The following is a 14,047-nucleotide window of genomic DNA, read 5'->3' as shown; positions in this document are numbered from 1 at the left end:
GTTGAATTGAAGTGGTGATAGCGGGAGGCTTAAGCTATTTCTGTATTCCAGAAGACAGATTTTGGCATCTGACTATTAGGTATAATACTTGATGTAATTATTTGTAGATATCTTTTATCACAGAAGTCAGCAAATTTTTTTCCGTAAAGGGCCAGGCAGCAAATATGTTAGACTTTGTGGGTCACATGTAATTTCTATCACATATTCTTCTCTTTTATCACCTCCTTCCCTTCTTCTTTTCCACCTCCTCCTTCTTCTTCTTCTTGTTCTTTCATAACCATTTGACGTTAAAAAAAAATGTTTTAGTTCAGAAACAGGTCATGGGGCACCTGGTCCATGGAGGTAGCTGCAAACCCCAACTTTCAAATTAAGAACACTTCCATTTTCCAGGTATTTTAAAAATAATCAATAATGTAGACTTCTGGTTTTCTAAGAATGATAACAATGATTAATTTTATGTGTTTTTTCCCTAAATCTGTTGAGATTAATATAGATTTTTCTTCTTCATCTTCATAAAACTTTGCATCATGTTATTTTGCAGTAAGTAGCAAAGGTTTTTCTTGTTGATGGATTTTTAAACTAACCATAACACCTCATCTTTAAAGATTCTTTTACACTAACATAAAAGTTTTAAAAGATGTGAAATTACTCTGCTTTTATAATTCACCCCAGAAGCATCTACTATTAACATTTTGGTTTTAGTGTTCTTTTTTTTTCTATAGGAGCTCAATTAAATTGTACATAATTTATATGACCCAGCAACTCTATATTTTTTGCTTAAAAGTAAATTTGATTGTCTAAAACGGGGGTCTTTCTAAGAAAAAATGAGTTTCTAGATTGAATGAATAAAGAATGATATAATTATCTACCAAAAATCAACTGAACTCTTGAGTATGCTCTTCAAATCTGTTAAAGTCATACATTTCAACAGAGTCTGGAAAATGAAACGGTATCTTTTATGGTCAAAATTGGAAACAATAAAAGAAAAATGTAAAATCCAAAAACAGTCATTGGATTGGGTAGAGAGGAAACATAGTATAGAAGAAACACTGATTTGTGGTCATTCATTTACGTCTTCATTCAATTCCTCATGAGGCATCACCCTTAATACTGGCTTATCATGGTGAATGGGACAGACATTGTTTCCTTTCAAGAGCTCACAAGCTACAGTGAAAGACAGAGTGAAATGGGTAACAGGAGAAAATGTGGTGTTATGGAAGGGTGATCTAGAAGCACACAGCACAGAGGCTTCCACACCCTGGAGTTAGGTTGGGTAGCCCAGAATCGGTGACTTGTCAGCAGAGACTGGAGCGTGTGGGACAAGAGAAAAGCAGGGTCGTCAGAAGGAACAGCCTGTGCAGAAGCTCAGAATGGAGACAAAGCAGGAGGCTCCCCATGTGGTGTTGAGAGAGAGGACCTCTGATGGAATTGCTGGGACGCTGGGTCATAAGGAGACCTGCAGCCAGACAGAGGAGCATGCATTTCATTCTAAGGGTGAAGGGCTATGATACAGATATATATTCCACCCTGCAGCAAGGAGGAAAGACTGCCATGCTCAAGAGTAGAGGCAGGGAGTCCTGTGGGAAAGCCATTGCAATAATTTATGGAAGAGATGGTTGCAGCTTGAATTCAGGTTAAGGAGGTGGCGTAGAGATCAGGAAGTAGATTGGAGAGGTGGCCAAGGAGATGGAAGTAGTAAGACTCAGTAAGGCTGGGTGCCGTGGCTCACACCTCTAGTCCTAGCACATTTAGAGGTTGAGGTGGGTGGATCACTTGAGGTTGGGAGTTCGAGACCAGCCTGATCAACATGATGAAACTACTAAAAATATAAAAATTAACCAGGTGGCACATGCCTGTAATCCCAGCTACTCAGGAGGCTGAGGCAGGTGAATTGCTGGAACTTGGGAGGCAGAGGTTGCAGTGAACCAAGATTGCACCACTGTACTCCAGCCTGGGTGATTCCATCTCAAAAAAAAAAAAAAAAAAAAAAAAAAAGACTTGGTGATTGTGTCTACAGGTGGAGTAGAGAACTGGGATTCCAGTCCCATAAGTGGAGTCACCTTAGGGATCTTAGGGATCATAGGGTTTGGAAAATGAGCTCTTTGCTGAAACCAGACCCTGGCAGTGCTGGGACTAGAGCTGTGTGGGTTGAGGGCTCTCTGCGTAATGTCTTCTGCCCACTGTGCTCTGCTAAGCACAGCCTTTCTCACTGAGAGCCTCTACCTCTCCCAGTTGCTGCAAAACTCTACTTCTTCTAATGCCCAGCGTGGGTCGTCTCCTCCACTGTGTCCGTGTGGACCACCCGGGGCAGAGTGACGGTGTTGTCTTCTGTGATGCAATGAGTACAGAGGTTAGCTCCGTCTGTGGCTTATTTTAATTTTGCTTTCACATTTTAAACCTAATTGATAACAGGCTCCACAAGACTAGGAACCATTCCTTGTATCTCAAGAAGCATCTGAAGAAGTCTTAAGCTCTGAAATTCAGATGCCTTTGGAAACCAAACGAATAAGATAAATGCATGAAGCAGTTGCATGAAGCCAATACATAATTGCCAAGGTTGCTTTGCTCTTTTCAAATCAAATGTCTGCCAATTATATGATTTGAGAAAATTCTATGAAGACACTGGGTAGCAGTTGATAAAGATTTAAGGTGAATGGTGGGTACTTTAGAGGTTATGATACTATTCTCTTTACATTTGAATGTGTGTGACATTTTCAACAATAGAAAGTTAAAAACATGCTGCCAGCATGAAACAAAACATATCTACCCTTTGTATCCAAGCTATAGCCACCATTGTGTGGCTCTTACAATTGGCCTCTATGTAATTGCTAATGACAGAGGGGTGAGAGAAAGATGGGCTCAGGTTTACCCTGAGATTTAGGGAAATTAATTTATTTCCAACTGTTTCCAGTAGGATTCTCTTTACCTGTTGCTCCTTGTTTTTTCAGTTTTACACACACGTGGACACGTTGGTCTGGGAAAGCTGAGTCTCAGCCTACCCATGAGGTTGATTCAATGCAGTAAGTGTGATTTTAGAACAGAAAAGCTCGCGTGAGCTCAGTGTAGTCATTGTTGGCTGCACAGCTTTGACTTGGACCCCAGGTTTACTTGTCTGTGAAATGGGAGATTTACAGATGTCAGTAATAACTAAATAGCATGAGATTTTTAATGATGCCTCAAATACTGTGTATGACTTTAAGCAAATGCAGATGGTGATTCTGCAAACCACAACAATAACAGGTGCCATTTATAGAGCACTTTCTAATAACAGGGTATAAAGTCTGCAGACATGATCACAGTTAACCTTCACACTGGCAGTAGTGATGCGGGGCAGGCGAGCCCTGAAATTGGGGCTTAGTCTGGGAGGGTTCTTGGCTTCACCCAGGAAATAAGTCAAGGGTGAGCTGGTGGTGTGAGACAGCAGCTCTTATTGAAGTGGCATGCACACCAGTGGCAGAGGCACTGCTCCTTGCAGAGCAGGGCTCCCCCACAGGTAGGGCACCCAGAGCAGCAGCTCAGAGGCAGTGCTGCAGTCGTATTTATATTCACTTTTAATTACATGCAAATAAAGGGGCAGATTATGCAGAAATTTCTTTTAAAAGGGGTGGGTCATTGCCATGGAAAGAGGCAATAACTCCCAGGTGTTGCCATGGCAGCAGTAAACTGACATGGCGCACTGATGAACATGTCCTATGGAAAGCTTCTTCTACCCCCGCCCTGTGTTAGCTAGTCCTCAATATGGTCCTGTGTCCAAGCCCCACCTCTATAGTTGAGTGCCGTTTGCTATCTCAGTGTTGGTACTCTATGAATATAAATAAGAAAACTGGGGACTAGTAAGCAGAGACACCAGGCAGGGGGCCCAACACCAGGATTGGATGCAAGCCTGCCCTGCCTGAAACCTGCTGTCTTAGCTTGCCGTGTGTGAATTTTCAGGGACTTTAAGAGACACAGTTGTTTCACTTTAAACCAAATTGTGATCCCCAGGCATGCTGAGGGCACGGGACTCACATTCTGTTTCAGCAGAATTTAAGGGAAAGAAATTTAGTGCATCTTCCAGCCGAGCAAACATGGGCCTCTTGGGTTTCCACCCTGTGGGAATGACCAAGAGAATGGTGGGTTAATGACAAAGCTGGCTGCAGCCCTTCCCTCTGCCCCTTACACTCCTTCTTTCTCAGCTGTGTTGGCCACAGGCAGTGCTGTGGGGCGGGTGCTGGAAACAACCCACAAAACACAGTGACAGTGCATGTGACCAGGGCTGAACTTACCATGATTTACAAACCTGGAGTGAACTCATCCTCCTTTGGTCAATTTTCCTGTATTCTTGTGAGCAAAATTCTACCCGGTATTTGGCTTCTTCAAAGGCCCTACATCTGTAGACCTGTGCAAATATGTTTCTCTCCACATACAAACACCCCCAGACCTGATCACAAAGGCTGATTTATGGGGACCAGTCACGGTGGCTCACACCTGTAATCCCAGCACTTTAGGAGGCCAAGGCGGATGAAGCTCTTGAGGTCAGGAGTTTGAGACCAGCCTGGCCAACATGGTGAAAACCCATCTCTACTAAAAATACAAAAAAATAGCAGGGAATGGTGGTGGGCGTCTATAATTCCAGCTCCCCTGGAGGCTGAGGTAGGAGAATTGCTTGAACCCGGGAGGCAGAGGTTGCAGTGAGTGGAGATCATGCCACTGCACTCCTGCCTGGGCAACAGAGTGAGACGCCATCTCAAAAAAAAAAAAAAAAAAAAAAAAAAAAAAAAATAAATAATAAAACAAAGGCTGATTTATTGGGATTTGAAAACAAATAGGGAAACATTTAATAGGGTTCGAGCGGCATTCTCATGCTACATGTCTGAAAATATGCCAGTGATACGCCGCTTACTAAAAGAAGAACTTCGTATTTCTTTGAACTAAAATACCTTTTATCTTTGGAGTTTGGTTGAAAGAATCAACATAACAAAAAGCATCAATTCTGAAGCTGGTAGTCCCATTAAATAGAAAATTAGGAGAGTAGAATTCTTGGGATATTATTGACTACATCAAATAATCTTCCTCAAGAGCAGAGAGAGAGAGAAAAGTAAAGGGCTTTAAACAATTTTGCATGTGAAACTCAGAGTTAATTACATTTTTCACAAAATTATTTATATTATGCAGTTTTCTGTCTTTCATTTCTAAATAACTTAGACAAACTTTTATTTCCAATACATTGTTCTTCGGTAAGTTGCTAATTCAATGTAAAATGGACATAACTGGGCTGGCTTCTCCTTCGGGGACACTGGGACTCTTGCCTGATCTCTGAGTTTCTCCTTTACGTGGCGTGCAGTTTAGACCTTCCGGCAGGGCAGACCCGTGTGAAGGATCAGAGGCAGAGGAGAGCGGCCTCAGGGGTCCCCACCCGGAGGGGCTGGGAGGGTGTGTTGTGATAACTGCACCCCAGAAGTCTGGGTCGTTCCCGCCCTGTACTCAGAAGCACCACCTTGCACAAAAACAACACAAAAAGTTCACAGCTGTTTTAAGACGCAGCATTATGTATCATTCTAATACCAGCACCTGATAATAAACCTCAATATTGGATTCTTATGTTTTAAAGTGTGTGGTGTTAAAAATGGGACAGAGATTACATTGACTCATTGATACAGGACACACAAGTGTTATTTTCACATATAAAAGTTATCTCTCTCAATATAAGAGCTTCGTAGCTTTTGTAAAAACAGAAGTGTACAGAATATACAAAATAAATGACAAGCTCGGGCCGTCAGGAACATCATCTTTGTGACCTCTTCAAACATGTCTTAAAAATGTTTATGGCCAGGCACAGAGGCTCACGCCTGTAATCCCAGCACTTGGGAGGCCGAGGAGGATCACCTGAGGTCAGGAGTTTGAGACCAGCCTGGCCAACATGGTGAAACCCCATCTCTACTAAAAATACACAATTAGCTGGGTGTGGTGCATGCGCCTGTAATCTCAGCTACTTGGGAGGCTGAGGCGGGAGAATTGCTTGAACCCGGGAGGCAGAGGTTGCAGTGAGCTGAGATTGTGCTTCTGCACTCCAGCCTGGGCAAAAAAGAGCAAAATTGCATCTCAACAAAACGAAACATGTTTCTGATGCAGCAATACTTACTTCAATTCTAAAAACTACTAGTGAATTCTAATATTAGTCTCTATCTTTCAAAGCTCATGGGCTAAAAATGGGATATAGAGACTTTCTAGATATGAATGTAGGACAAAGAAGTATTGTTTTAATTAATGAACTTTTTTTTAGACTAAGCAAGCATTATAATTTTGTAAAGAAGAAAGTCAGAAATATATAAATAGAAGTAAACATTGAAAATATTTTTTCACCATCATCTCTGTTTTCCTATCCCCAAATCCCGTCCTCTGGACACACACACACACACACACACACACACCACAACACATTCATATAGACACACACACACAGATACATGGTTACAGATACACACATGCACACACTCATGTTTATAAACACAATACTCAAGTATTCAAGTGAGATTCAAAGAGACATAGTAGCAGTTTTATTCTTTTGCTACAATTGCAATGAATTATATGCTTTGTGTCAAATGAATATAAGCCCTTCCTGGTTCATTATACAGTTTCTGGGAATTTGGTTGGCATAAATTGTGATCTCTGAGTCTAGCTCATTCTGGGCACTCATACACTAAATATTTTTGACTTATATAGTCTGCGAGGATTGAAATGCATTCATCATTGTCAAGATTTGTCACGTGGTGGATTTTAGAGAGCCCAGTCAGAGGCTACTAGACCTGTAATAATTGAAACAGTAAATAAAATTATAGTCACTGATAAATTATTTAAAAATTCAAATACAAAAGCTATTGAATATCTGCTGAGATCCATCCACTGTGCTTATTACCTAGGACATAAAGCACAAACAGGACAAAACTCCTTCCTATTTCCAAACTCTCAGCCTAACAAGTGAGACTGATATGTACATGAGAAGCAGCAAATTTAAATGTGCACAGGCCTTGGGCAGATAATGAGAAGATACGAATAGAACACACACAAGGCAGGAGAAAGTGGTGAGGCTTTGTAGTTCACGAACTAGTATATGCCCTTCTTTTTTTTTTTTTTTTCTTGTTTTTGAGACGGAGTCTCGCTCTGTCGCCCGGGCTGGAGTGCAGTGGCCGGATCTCAGCTCACTGCAAGCTCCGCCTCCCGGATTTACGCCATTCTCCTGCCTCAGCCTCCCGAATAGCTGGGACTACAGGCTCCCACCACCTCGCCCGGCTAGTTTTTTGTATTTTTTTTAGTAGAGACGGGGTTTCACCGTGTTAGCCAGGATGGTCTCGATCTCCTGACCTCGTGATCCGCCCGCAAAAAAAATTATAAAATATTCTGGGCAAAGAAAAAAGATTTAAAGATGTTTATAATGCAGCAATACTGATCGTTTCAATTCTAAAAACTGGTGTTTTGGGCTGGATTGAACCAACGTGTTGGTGGCTTGCAATACCTGAGACAGACAATTAAATATAATATTTGAAAAGCTCTAGGCAGAAATATGGGATAAATTAATTATTTCTGTGTGAAGTGGAGGTGATCAGGAAGCTACAGATAGGGGGACTATTCCAGCAGTTCCAGGAGGGTGACTGGATATATGCCAAGTGGAATGAGGCCGGGCGTGGGGGAAAGAACTGCAAGGTCTTCTTCTTCTAATGTGAGACCCTCATTCCTCCTTTATCCGTAGCAGGTTGCTTCTCTGAGATATCCGGACAGGGGTGTGTGCATGCATGTGCGCGTAGACACACTACAGCAGGACGAGCCGCGGACAACACCCCACAGACACTGAGGTAGTGAAGGAAGTGGCTTTAATCAGCTGGAAGCATCGGCAGACTAACGTCTCAAAATCTGAGCTTCTCGAGTACACAGTTTCTGTCCCTTTTAAGGGTTCACAATACTAAAGATTTTACATGAAAGGGCCGTGATTGATCGAGCAATCTAGAGGGTATGCGACAGGGCCTTCATGCACCGTTAATCAAGAGTGAAACGGAACGGAACAGGAAGTTTCGCAATGTCCTTCCATACAGTGTCTGGAATCTATGGATAACATTGGCTGCTAGGTAATGGGTTGAGTTTTAACTATCAGGCTAAGGTCAGGCAGGCCCAGGCCTGGTTTTGGGTCTGGTGCCTGGTACCAGGCTGCCTGTCTTAGGTTTTGCTTCCTTGTTTCTTCTTAAAACAGGTACTGAGTATAAAACAATATAGAACGGGGGGAGGTCTCTCTCTCTTCTCTCAATACCTCTACATCTATATGTGTCAATACGGGATCCATATAGGGATTGTATTTAAAAATAATTGTTTACTACTCAAGCAAAAGTGTGAAACTGCCGGCATTTATTAGCTTGCATCACGTGGTGTCAGCCTACTCGCAGTGTTGGGCCTGCGTTGGTGGCACCATGCGTTGGTGGTGCTGTGATTCCTGACACACGGCGTTCACCAGCTAAGGGCCTCTAGGAGTTGTGCTTTACGTTGTCAGATTCACCTCAGGGTGGTTTTTCTTTCCTTAATAGAGTAGCTTCTACAGAGAGAATCACATCTGGTGCTTTGCTCAGTTCTCCCTGGATCCCTTTGGCTTCTGAAGCCTGCCCCAGCTATTTTCCTATAAAGAGTGCCTTCGGGCCACTGCATCAACATTCTGTCACCAGGAAGGGTTGTAGAAAGGCTCGAGGGCCTGGGAGTTTAGTCCCTCCCCACAGTGACTCACTGCCAGTGACTGATGATTCTGGCACGAGAAAGCCCAATTCTCATCCCAGGATCTCTTTATGAGACAGCTAATCTAAGAATGGTGCTGTGGCTAAACTGCACACATGTGGGTTAGCCTGCTGGAGTTCAAATTCCACCTCCAGCTGACCGCGACGTTAACTGAGGAAGTGAGCTAAATATGCTGCCTGTGAGACAGGGTTGTGGTGAATATTAAATGAGAGAATCTCTGTAACATCCCCCAAGCTCCTGAACGGGCACAGTGAGGACTCGGTGTACAGCAGTGACCCTATTATCCTGCAAAGGACATGAGGTGGCTTCTCTATCCTGCTGCCACTTCTGATGTCCAAAGAAAGGAATGTTCCTAGAGGCTATTAGTCATGGCCTGGGTGGCTAGGCTTACTTTTTCTGGGAAAAAAACAAGCCCAGGTGAGCCAGAATGAGCTAATATGCATTAACGTTCATGCCTGGTCATGTGGAAGCAAAGTATGCTGCAGGAAGATGGGCAGAGGCCAGCATGGCAGAGAACAGGTGCAGGGGACGACCAGTGAGAGGTCTGTGTAGTATGTGTGTGTGTTTGTGTGTGTGTTTGTGTGTGTATGTATGTGTGTGTGTGTGTGTGTTTGCATGCATGCGTGTGATCATGAGAGAGGCATGTTTTTCCCTGACCAGAAATGAGACAGAAGGAGAGGCATGCTCCTGGAGGAATCTCATGCCTAGGGTGCTTGCTGATTTAAATGTCATCTTTTAAGACTACCAAATGAAGGCTCTGTTAGTTTTGGGAACAAAGGGATTGAAAGAAATTTACAGGTTTTGTTGTGGGATGGGTGGCGGAGAAGAACAAAATTTACCCAGTCATGCAATCCTTCCATGGCTAGAGCTTTAGAAATTGAGGGCATGAGATTTTGCATGAGAGAGACAAAAGCTGGATCCGAGGAGGGACAGGCATGACTGGCTGCAAATAGATTGCCTTTTCTCAAGGAAGCCTGTCTGATGTATTACGGAGAAGCTGAAGTGAGGTTAGTGGAGGCAAAGATTAAAAATGAAGCTTCACATTTTACGACATTTTGGTGCTCAGGCTGAAAGGGATCAGAAATGATAAATTCTTCGTGACATCCGAGCGTTTGGATCATTCCCTTCTCACCTGCAGCCTCTCTTCACTCAGGAGTCAGATGTGGGTTTCTGCAGGCAGCCCAGAGGGCTTCATAAACACCCCCTCACCTGTTGTTGATGTGTAATGATCACAGCCAACCACATCAAGCACTGATGATGCATGTCACAACGAGGCTATGTGTTCAATGCTTTATTCTGTGATTTTTTTTTGTCATCTGCACAGATGCCTGGAATTAGTAAGCGCAAATATTATTCTCATTTAATTTATGTATTAACAGGCTCAGAGAGGACAAGCGATTTGCTCAAAGCCACACAGCTTGAGAGTAATAGAGCTAGGGTTTGAACTCAAGTTTTAACCTGGTATGTATTGGTGGTGTATTCTGACTCTTGTGCAATGTAGTACAAAATGAATCTTAAGTTACGTCAAGCAACCAGTGCAAAACTTTCAGCTTCTTAAATCAATGATTTCTTGTTTTTCTGAGACAGAAGAAAAGTCTCAATAAATACAACATTTAATATGTCAATTATCCATATTGAAATCTATGGTAATTACTTAAGAGTGGTAACATGATTTATAATTTCCCAATTCATAGAGAAAATATGTAAGTAAACATTTTCTAATTTGAAATAAGAAAAGGTAAAACAGGCAAGACACAGAAAAACAACAGCAGGGTAAGTTGACAGCCCAAATATATTAAGAATTGCATTACATATAAGGAGAATGAATTTAACGATTAAACAAAAATAAATGTCCCTTTGAATTAAAATGAAATGATATTTATAGGAAACTCACTTAAAGATTGGAAAAATTATACCATGCAAACAATACCAAAGAAAGATTGTGTGTCCAGAAAAATATTTGACAAAGTAGTCTTAATAATAAAGCATGCAATTAGAGTTAAGAAGACTTCGTAAAAGTTAAAAATCATTGAAAAGATACAATGTTTTTTTTTTTGAGACAGAGTCTCACTGTGTCAACCAGGTTGGAGTGCAGTGGCACGTTCTCAGTTCACTGCAACCTCTGCCTCCCAGGCTCAAGTGATCCTCCCACCTTAGCCTCCCAAGTAGCTAGGACTACAGGCATGTACCTACCATGCCTGGCAAATTTTTGTATTAATTGCACAATTTATTATAATTATTAAAGACTTTATCCCTGCTCATTCCCCAGTCCCTTGGTGCCAGTTCGGTTGCTAAGGGCATTGCAGACAGGTCAGGTTAAGAGCAGGGCCCTGGTTTTATTTTTTTATTTTTTATTATACTTTAAGTTCTAGGGTACATGTGTACAATGTGCAGGTTTGTTACATATGTATACATGTGCCATGTTGGTGTGCTGCACCCATCAACTCGTCAGCACCCATCAACTCGTCCTTTACATCAGTTATAACTCCCAATGCCACCCCTCCCCCCTCCCCCTCCCCATAATAGGCCCCGGTGTGTGATGTTCACCTTTCCATGTCCAAGTGATCTCATTGTTCAGTTCCCACCTATGAGTGAGAACATGCGGTGTTTGGTTTTCTGTTCTTGGGATAGTTTGCTGAGAACGATGGTTTCCAGCTGCATCCATGTCCCTACAAAGGACACAAACTCATCCTTTTTTATGGCTGCATAGTATTCCATGGTGTATATGTGCCACATTTTCTTAAACCAGTCTGTCACTGATGGACATTTGGGTTGGTTCCAAGTCTTTGCTATTGTGAATAGTGCTGCAATAAACATACGTGTGCATGTGCCTTTATAGCAACATGATTTATAATCCTTTGGGTATATACCCAGTAATGGGATGGCTGGGTCATATGTTATTTCTAGTTCTAGATCCTTGAGGAATCGCCACACTGTTTTCCACAATGGTTGAACTAGTTTACAATCCCACCAACAGTGTAAAAGTTTTCCTATTTCTCCACATCCTCTCCAGCACCTGTTGTTTCCTGACTTTTTAATGACTGCCATTCTAACTGGTGTGAGATGGTATCTCATTGTGATTTTGATTTGCATTTCTCTGATGGCCAGTGATGATTAGCATTTTTTCATGTGTCTGTTGGCTGTATGAATGTCCTCTTTTGAGAAGTGTCTGTTCATATCCTTTGCCCACTTTTTGATGGGGTTGTTTGTTTTTTTCTTGTAAATTTGATTGAGTTCTTTGTAGGTTCTGGATATTAGCCCTTTGTCAGATGAGTAGATTGCAAAAATTTTCTCCAGGGCCCTGGTTTTAATACTATCTCTACTGCTTCCCAACCCTGCCCCTAGACAAGCAGGTTTACGTCTCTGAGCTTCAGTTTTGTCATCTCTACTATGAAGATCGTAGCATCTCCCTCACAAGACTGCTGTTGGAATTAACACAGGGACCCACATCTATAAATCAGTTTGCAGAATGTTCCACACATAACAAATGCCCATCAAATATTAATCACAATGACAGCTTGGGTCTTCTTACTGCTTCCCGCAAAGACCATTTCTCACATAGTTTTATATCACAATAGTTTTAGCTACTGTATGACCCTAAGATAATACTAGTCCATCCATTTGATAACTGTGAGGGCAAAAAAGAATGTACAGGCAATTTACAGAAAGAGACATGCAAATGGCCATTAAATATGAAAATATAATGGAACTCACTGATATGGTTTGCCTGTGTCCGCACCTACATCTCAACTTGAATTGTGTCTCCCTGAATTCCTGCATGTTGTGGGAAGAACCCAGGGGGAGGTAATTGAATCATGGGGCTGGTCCTTCCCATGCTGTTCTCATGATAGTGAATAAGTTTCATGAGATCTGATGGGTTTATCAGGGTTTCCTCTTTTGCTTCTTCCTCACTTTCTCTCTTGCCGCCGCCATATAGGAAATGCCTTTTGCCCTCTGCCATGATGGTGAGACCTCCACAGCCACGTGGAACTGTCAGTCTAATTAAACCTCTTTCTTTTGTAAATTGCCCAGTCTCGGGTATGTCTTTATCAGCAGCGTGAAAATGGACGAATGCATTCACTAACGCTCAACAGAAAGCAAATTAAAATCATGAACCATTCAAGAGCAGCAAATTTTGGCCAGGTGTGAGAAATTATGGGGTATTACTGTCTGCTGGTGGAAGTTGAATTGGCGTAGTTACAGTACAGTAACTATTCGGTAGTATCTATTAAATTGTTTAATAGTTAAGCCCTCTAGCCTTTCAAGTCAACCTCTTTTAATACTTTGAGAAAAACTCACATGCATGTATAATGGAGAAACCCAGAAACACATTCCATGATTGTTAGCAGAACTGAAAAGTTGGAAATAACCAGTGTCTATCACTGACAGAAGTGGCTGATAAACTTTTATATCTTTGGCTGGGCACAGTGTGAGCACTTTGGGAGGCCAAGGCAAGTATATCACCTGAGGTCAGGAGTTCAAGACCAGCCTGACCAACATGGTGAAACTCTGTCTCTACTAAAAATACAAAAATTAGGTGGGTGTGGCAGTGGGCGCCTGTAATCCCAGCTACTCGGGGGGGCTGAGGCAGGAGAAACGCTGGAACCTGGGAGGCAGAGGTTGCAGTGAGCTGTGATCGTGCCATTGCCCTCCAGCCATGGTGACAGAGAGAGACTCTGTCTCAAAAAAACAAAACAAAACCATTGTATCTCCATGAAATACTTTGAGGCAGCTGGGGGGAAAAAAAAAGCTACAAATACAGATGTTGAAAAAAACTCCTAAGTCATATTTTTGAGTGCTGAAGTACATTATTAAATGACCATGCAGTATGGAAGGAAGAAAAGAGGAAGAAAAAACAAAAACATTATATGCTCCAATTCCTATGCGTGGATAAATATGTTAGTAAAATCTCGGGAGAAGATCTGGAAGGCTATACATCACATTGATCATGATAGTTGCATCAGGGTCCAGGGAAGTGAAGTGGTGACCCAAGGAGCATTGGCTTTCTCTGCAGCATATTGATTTTTTTACTAGGAACATTTATTACAAACTACCTACATGATTAAGTTATTTTAAGGATATGATAAACATTTTTCTATAACCTGTTTTAATGATGTTTCAGCAAAATGACTTTCCTCTCTGCGCCCTGCCTTATCCTTGTATGAATTATTTTAATGTGTTTATTCCCAGCAGGGCAGAATCCTTGGTGTCTATAGTCCTCAGAGTCCCTCAGGCACACATCAGCATCATGGTCCCTGTCCTCATAGCCTGGGAGGGACCACCCTGGAGGCCTTCC

Source organism: Macaca thibetana, chromosome 11, assembly GCF_024542745.1.
Source record: "Macaca thibetana thibetana isolate TM-01 chromosome 11, ASM2454274v1, whole genome shotgun sequence".
In the NCBI taxonomy this organism is placed as follows: domain Eukaryota; kingdom Metazoa; phylum Chordata; class Mammalia; order Primates; family Cercopithecidae; genus Macaca; species Macaca thibetana.
Note: the sequence above shows the minus strand (reverse complement) of the source record.